Below are 7496 nucleotides of genomic sequence, written 5' to 3'. Positions count from 1 at the left end.
TCTTCTCTTTTCTTTTTTTCCTTCCTCTGCTAGTTTGGGAATTCTGGATTACATTTCTATGATTTAGTGGTTACCCTTAATGTTTACATGCATATTTAACTATAAGTTTTTCTAACAAAATCTAAAGCTATTCAGTATTTTTATCTTCTGAACATAACATAGATCTTAACTCTCCTTAACAATTTATTGAATAACCTCTCTCTCCACATGTATGTTACCTAGAGTTTCATTTTTACTTTTTTAATACAATAGATTATTTTCTTTTTAAGGTATTGGTTAATAGGTAATTAAATTTGCTGACATTTCTTTCATTTCCTAAATCAAATAGGATTTAGAGAAATAAACAAAAAATTTTCAAATAAAAATAAATAAATTTGCTGACATATTTTGTCAATTTCTGTTCTCACTGCTATTATACACCACACCTTCCCTCAGGGCTCACTTTTCTTCTTGCTGAAGTACATCCTTTAATAATTCTTTTAGTGGAAATCCGTGGGTGAGAAATTCTCCTAGCATGTAGATATGAAAAGGTCCTAAGTTTGCTCCCTTTTTAAAAATGATATTTTAACAGGGTATAAATGTTAGGTTGCATTTTCCCCCAGTATTACTCCAGTGTCTACTGATGTCATGAGGAATCTGCTATTAGAGAGATTGTTGTACCTTTGAAAGTCCTTTTTTACCCTGTATGGTAAACTTTTATATTTTCTCTTTATCATTTAAGCTTGGTAATTTCACTTCAGTGTATCTAGCTGTGGATTCTTTTATCCTGTTTGATATTCGGCACTTTTGAGCTATGGACTCATGCCTTTAATTTTGAAAAATTATCAGTTATTACATCTTGAAATAGTGCTTCTCTTCCATTTCCTTTATCTTTCATGTCTCTTGACTACTTTCATATTTGTGTTTAATCTTTTTTTCTCTCTTTGTGCTTTTTTTAGGGAAGTTCTTCAGGACTACTTTTAATTCACAAAATTGTAACTGTGTCTGGTCTAGAGTGTATCCCATCTATTATGTTTTTAAATTTTCAATTATATTTTTTATTTAAAATGCATAATTGATTCTTTTTCATATCCACCTATGCTTGTTTCCTTTCTGATTTTTTTTTATTCATAATTCCATGCTTTTTTGAATAAAATTATTCTTCTGTTCTTCTCTTTGAGCATTCTATGTACTTTTAAATCTTTACAGAGTATTACAGAAGTTATTACTGTCTGCAGTGAATTTATTATCAGATTATTGATTTATAGTTTACCTTTCTAGGTCTTAGATTTATGAATATGTTTTTGGCATTTTGGCTTGTAGGCTCTTTTGAATGACGGGTGGGTGAGTCTCCATCTTCCTCTATCTTTTCCCCATCCTTCTAGCATTTTTTATATCACCTTCACCCCACACCCAGGGACTCCAGTACAAAATCAGAATTTGTTCTTTTTTTTTTTCTTAAACTCAGTAGTAAGAAAAAATCAGGTTTTATGACAGCATTTCTGGGGTCTTGTCAGATGGTATTCAGTAGGTGACTTGATTCAGTTCCAGGTCCCAAGGCTGTACTCTGTGTCCTCCCACCTTCCTAGACCTATAGCCTCTACAAATTATTGACAATAGCTTCCCCCCTCCCCCGCCCTCAGCCCGTTTAGTAGATGAGGACATGCCATTCCAGCTACTGACCTTAAACAGAGACCCTGGTCACTGTCCTCCTTCTTGCATGGATTCTGTTTAATTCCCTTTACCCTGTAGAACCACCGTCAGCTTCTAGACCAGTGCCTCCCAAACCTGAGGCTTTAGGTCCTCGTCATTTTACCATTTTCCTTTTCTTTTCTTTTCTTTTCTTTTCTTTTCTTTTTTTTTTTTTTTGGATACAGAGTCTCACTCTGTTGCCCTGAGTAGAGTGCTGTGGCATCAGCCTAGCTCACAGCAACCTCAAACTCCTGGGCTCAAGCGATCCTCCTGTCTCAGCCTCTGGAGTAGCTGGGACTAGAGGCGCGGGTCACCACACCCAGCTAATTTTTTCTTTGTTTAGTAGAGATGGAGTCTTGCTCTTGCTCAGGATGGTCTCAAACTCCTGACCTCAAGTGATCCTCCCTCCTCGGCCTCCCAGAGTGCTAGGAGTACAGGCGTGAGCCACCGTGCCCGGCCCCCAGTCATTTTTTTATCTCTATTCTGTTTCTGTCCAAACAGTTGTTTATCTTACTTTTAAGTTCAGCAATAAGTTTTTCCTTTTTTGCTTTAATATTATATTCATCGGTGTTATGAATTTGGACTAGAGAAGGTATATCATGTGCTATCTTACCAGGAAGCCAATTCCTTAACTTTTCACAAGTTGTTCTTTTGTCTACAACAAGCTTCCCGCACTGACCTGCCCCTAAATCATCAAAACTGCTCTGAAGCCATCTCCTTGTAAACTCTTTTTAGATAAATTACATCTTCATAATGGATACTCTTCTACTCTGTCTTTCACTATATTATAATATTTGTCATTATCTATTCCCTCAAGGGCCTGAACCATGTTTCATAGTTATCTTTGTACTGTCCAGAACCTAGTAGATTATCTAGCACATAGTAGGTGCTCAATAAAAGTTTACTTTATTAAACTGAGTGGACTGGAGCAAAGACCCCAAACAAATTCAAGAGGACTGTGTTTTAAACATTTATATCCAACCTCTTGTTGCCATCATATTGCTTTACTGCTGCCTGAATGTGAACTTAAATTAGAATGGAAATGGAGAGGACAGATTTAGGAGCTATTTCATAGGTAGAGTCAATTACATATGGTAGAGGATGGGGTGCAAGGAAGAAGAAGACATTAAAATTAATTACAAAGTTTCTTTTTTTTTTTTTTTTTTTGAGACAGAGTCTCACTCTGTTGCCCAGGCTAGAGTGAGTGCCGTGGCGTCAGCCTAGCTCACAGCAACCTCAAACTCCTGAGCTCAAGCGATCCTCCTGTCTCAGCCTCCCGAGTAGCTGGGACTACAGGCATGCGCCACCATGCCCGGCTAATTTTTTCTATATATATTTTTAGCTGTCCATATAATTTCTTTCTATTTTTAGTAGAGACGGGGGTCTCGCTCTTGCTCAGGCTGGTCTCGAACTCCTGAGCTCAAACGATCCGCCCACCTCGGCCTCCCAGAGTGCTAGGATTACAGGCGTGAGCCACCGCGCCCGGCCAAATTACAAAGTTTCTAACCCAAGTGAATGGGCACCTGATAACAGTGCTATCCAAAACAATGAACACTGAGGGGCAAGCAGACTTGTAGGAAATATAATGAGTACAGTTTAAGAGACATTGAGTTTGACAAACTTTTCATACTTATCATCTATGCTTAAGACTGGCATAGGGGTGTCATATTTATAACACATTTGAGAAAAATCTCTGATCTCAAAATTTCATCTGGAATGTAAATGGTGTAATATTTTGGTAAAGTTATTGGAAATTATCCACAACAATTTAGGAAATGTAATAAATAAAAACATCTTGTGTAAAATTGTCATTCTCCCAGAGTTTGCATAATTTCTCTTGATGAGGCATATAACTGTCGAAGCATTTGCTTAATTGATAATTTGTGCATAATTTTCTAAACTTTGGAACATAATTATCATCATTTGTGTCTAAGTTAACACTGAAATGAAACACTTTTGGTGGAATGTTTTAGACACTAACAAAGTTTTAAAGACAGCAAATAAGGAAGAAGAAAGAGAAAATTTTTGATTAACATAAGAACAGCAGGCTTCTGTCAAGCACCACACAACTTAGCATATCTCAGGGTGAATAAATTTGGACATAATCAGGGCATTTATCTAAAACAAAATTGAGCAAGATTTTAATGAGTTAAGCCAAGGTCAGAATAATTTAGTTTTAATTCCAATTTTTGATTGTCTATTTGAATGTGGACAAGTCATTTAAAATCTCTATGCCTCAGTCTCCTTACCTTTCAAAAGGAATTGCCACTGAGGATCCTTCCAGTTCCTCCAGTCTGTAATTCAAGTTTCTGGTCTACATGTGACCTTCTTGTTTTTCTATTTCTTATTGATTAATACCCACCCTGCTTACCTCATAGGTCTGTTGGGAGGATTAGATGAAATAATGCGTACAAAGGAGTTTTGAAAAGTTAAAAATGCTTTGCAAGTGTAAACTGGTTAAAATGAGGAATAAAGTGAATATAATAGAATGTTTGCATGGCAAAGGACCTTAGACATCACTCAAATTAAGAAACCGAGTTCCAGGGCGGGTGTGGTGGCACGCACCTCTAGTCCCATTTACTCAGGAGGCTGAGGTGGGAGCATTGCTTGAGCCCAGGAGTTCGAGGCTGCAGTGAGCTGTGTTTGTGCCACTGCACTCCAGCCTGGGAAAAACAAGACCCTGTCTCAAAAAAAAAAAAAAAAAAAAAAAAACCCGAGTTCTAGAGAAGGGGTACCGAAATTTTGCACAGAAACAAATAAAACCTTGTGCTGTGGTTACTATTGTTGCATAAGATATCACCCCAAACTCAGAAGACTCAGAACAACAATAATCATTTTAATCTCTTTAATGGTTTCTGTCGGTCAGAAATTTGGGATGGGTTTATCTGGAAGGTTCTAGTCTGAGGTCTCTCATTGGGTTGCAGTCAGAGGGTGGCTGGTGATGAAATGGCAGGCCACAGGGTGCTAGAGCAGCTGGGCTGACCAGGGACGGCCTCTTCATGTAGGCTCAGCATCTTTCCCTGGAGTTTCTCCATGTGGGCTACTTTGGCTTCCTCACAGCATGGCAGCCTGAGGGCAGTCAGACTTCTTACACGGCTGCTAACAGCTTCGAGAAAGTATTCCAGCAAAACAGGGGAGCTGCATCACCTTTCATAACCTAGCCTTGGAAGTCTCTGTCACTGCTACTCTAACTGGTCAAAACTATCATAAATGCCTACTGAATTTCTAGAGGATGGTACATAGGCCTCATCTCTTGATGGGAAGAGTGTCAAGATCACGTTCTAAGGAGAGTAGGTGGTATGATATATATTGTGCGACCTTCTTTGGAAAATACAATCTGCCATGCCTCATTACAAGCTCTATTGGTTCTGCATACTTAGCATAAATCTGGTTGCCAAATTAAGCTGAATGTTAAAATATTTTTCAGTCATATTTTGTTATAGAAAAAAATTATTTTCAAGTTATTTAAATGTAATAATTTGATTATAGCACCAAGAGGGAGACTTAATCCCACGCATTTGATTTCCTCCTCCCAACTTCTTCATCTTCCATGGTAGAAAGATAATTGTTGATGCTTAAAAATGAAAAACAAAGAAATAGTGATACAAACATGTTCTCTAGGGCTTCTCTGTCTAATACAATAGCTACTAACCACCTGTGGCTATTAAGCACTTGAAATATGGGAATGAGAAACTGAATTTTTAATTTAAATTTAATTTAACTTAATTTAACTTAGCCTAATTTAAATTTAAAAATCGATATTCAATCCAGTTATTGTAAAAAATTAAAAATATTTGGGACAATTGGGTATGTGAATCTACTTTTTCAACTGTAAATTTTATGAAATCTAAATACAGAACAAGTATTGCCAATGAAAATTTAACATCTGGCCGGGCATGGTGGCTCACGCCTGTAATCCTAGCACTCTGGGAGGCCGAGGTGGGCGGATCGTTTGAGCTCAGGAGTTCGAGACCAGCCTGAGCAAGAGCGAGACCCCATCTCTACTAAAAATAGAAAGAAATCATATGGACAGCTAAAAATATATATATCAAAAAAAATTAGCCGGGCATGGTGGTGCATGCCTGTAGTCCCAACTACTCGGGAGGCTGAGACAGGAGGATCCCTTGAGCTCAGGAGTTTGAGGTTGCTGTGAGCTAGGCTGACGCCACGGCACTCACTCTAGCCTGGGCAACAAAGTGAGACTCTGTCTCAAAAAAAAAAAAAAAGAAAATTTAACATCTGACTTGAAATGTGCTCTAAGTGCAAAATACACAGCAGATTTGAAAAACTTGGAACCAAGAAAATGTAAAATATCTAAATGATTTCTTATATTTATTACAGGCTAAAATGATGTTTTGATATATTGAGTTTTATAAAAATATATTGCTAAAATCAAGTTTATGTTTCTTTTTATTTTTTTAATGTGGCTACTAGAATATTTTTAATTACACATGTGGCTTGCATTCTATTTGTATTGGGCAATGCTGATCTAGAGACAGGGAGGTAAGTACTGAAATAACCATGTAAAAGGTGAAAGTGGTTTTTCATAACAAAACTTGTATAATAGTTTTGTTATGAACTAGTTGACAGTTTAAACTACATGCATATATTACTTTGATAGAAAAATATGGAGAGATGGGAGGAAAGAAGGCCCTCAGGTCCTAGATGCCATGACTTTGCTTAGGAAGTTATTTTGGTGGCTAGCTTCCATCTGAATACTAACACAGCATGTCCATATTTATTGATGTGTAAAGTGTAAACAACTTTTCAACCCTGGAGGGCTTATCTTCTTTGTCAACATTTGATATTGCCAAAAAAATTACATTCACTTTGATTATAGCTGAATGAGACCATAGAGATGTTCCCATTTTACAAATGAGGAAGCCAAGGCTAAGCTATTTTAAGAATCTGCTCAAGGTCACACAGCTGCCTAGTGACAGAGCTGTGTCTCTCTCACAGTTTACGTGGCTAGGAAAATATGCCCATATAGATAAAATGGTGCATATGTTATCTTATTCTAAATCATTGTAAATTCATTTTGGACAAAGAAGTAAAATGTTTTCCTTCAATGTTGTGGATCTCCAGCTCCTAAAGTCAAAAAAATACACATTTCAATTTTTTTTCTATTTCCAAGATCTTTCCTTTTTACTTTTCCTTTTTACTTTCCTTTTCCTTTTTCCTTTTTAAACCTAAGTGATTTGAGTGGTAAGAAAAGGAATAGTAATGACATTGTTTCACTCATATTCCTATTAAAAACTAGTTGGGGAAATAAGATCTCAACCAAACTGTAGATCAAAAAACTCTACAGAATGCATTCTACTTTAAAAAGCCATTTTCTTGGGAAAATTGCCTTCTTTTCATACTGAGCACATATTTTATGAATACCTGCAGAGTTCAGGGTACTGCCTTATATGTTACAGGATATTAAAAAAGACTTGGTCCTCAGATCCGATTCACTCAGTGAGTTTGTAATGTAAGTGCCACTAAAAGCAGAGCTATATCTTGCTATGCAACAATTTCTGTTTGCATTATAAATAGCTTACATAAAATCTTTTCTTAGTCTCTGAGGCTGTTACAACAAAATACCATGGACTAGGTGGCTTATAAACAACAGAAATTTATTTCTTACAATTCTAGAGGCTGGGAAGTCCAAGATCAAGTCACCAGCAGATTTGCTGTCTGGTGAGGGTCTGCTTTTCTCTTGAGGCTGTTACAACAAAATACCATAGACTGGGTGGCTTATAAACAACAGAAATTTATTTCTTACAATTCTAGAGGCTGGGAAGTCCAAGATCAAGTCACCAGCAGACTCGCTGTCTGGTGAG

This window comes from Eulemur rufifrons, chromosome 30 (assembly GCF_041146395.1).
Source record: "Eulemur rufifrons isolate Redbay chromosome 30, OSU_ERuf_1, whole genome shotgun sequence".
Lineage (NCBI taxonomy): Eukaryota > Metazoa > Chordata > Mammalia > Primates > Lemuridae > Eulemur > Eulemur rufifrons.
The sequence above is the reverse complement of the archived record's forward strand: the minus strand, read 5'-3'. Positions refer to the sequence as shown.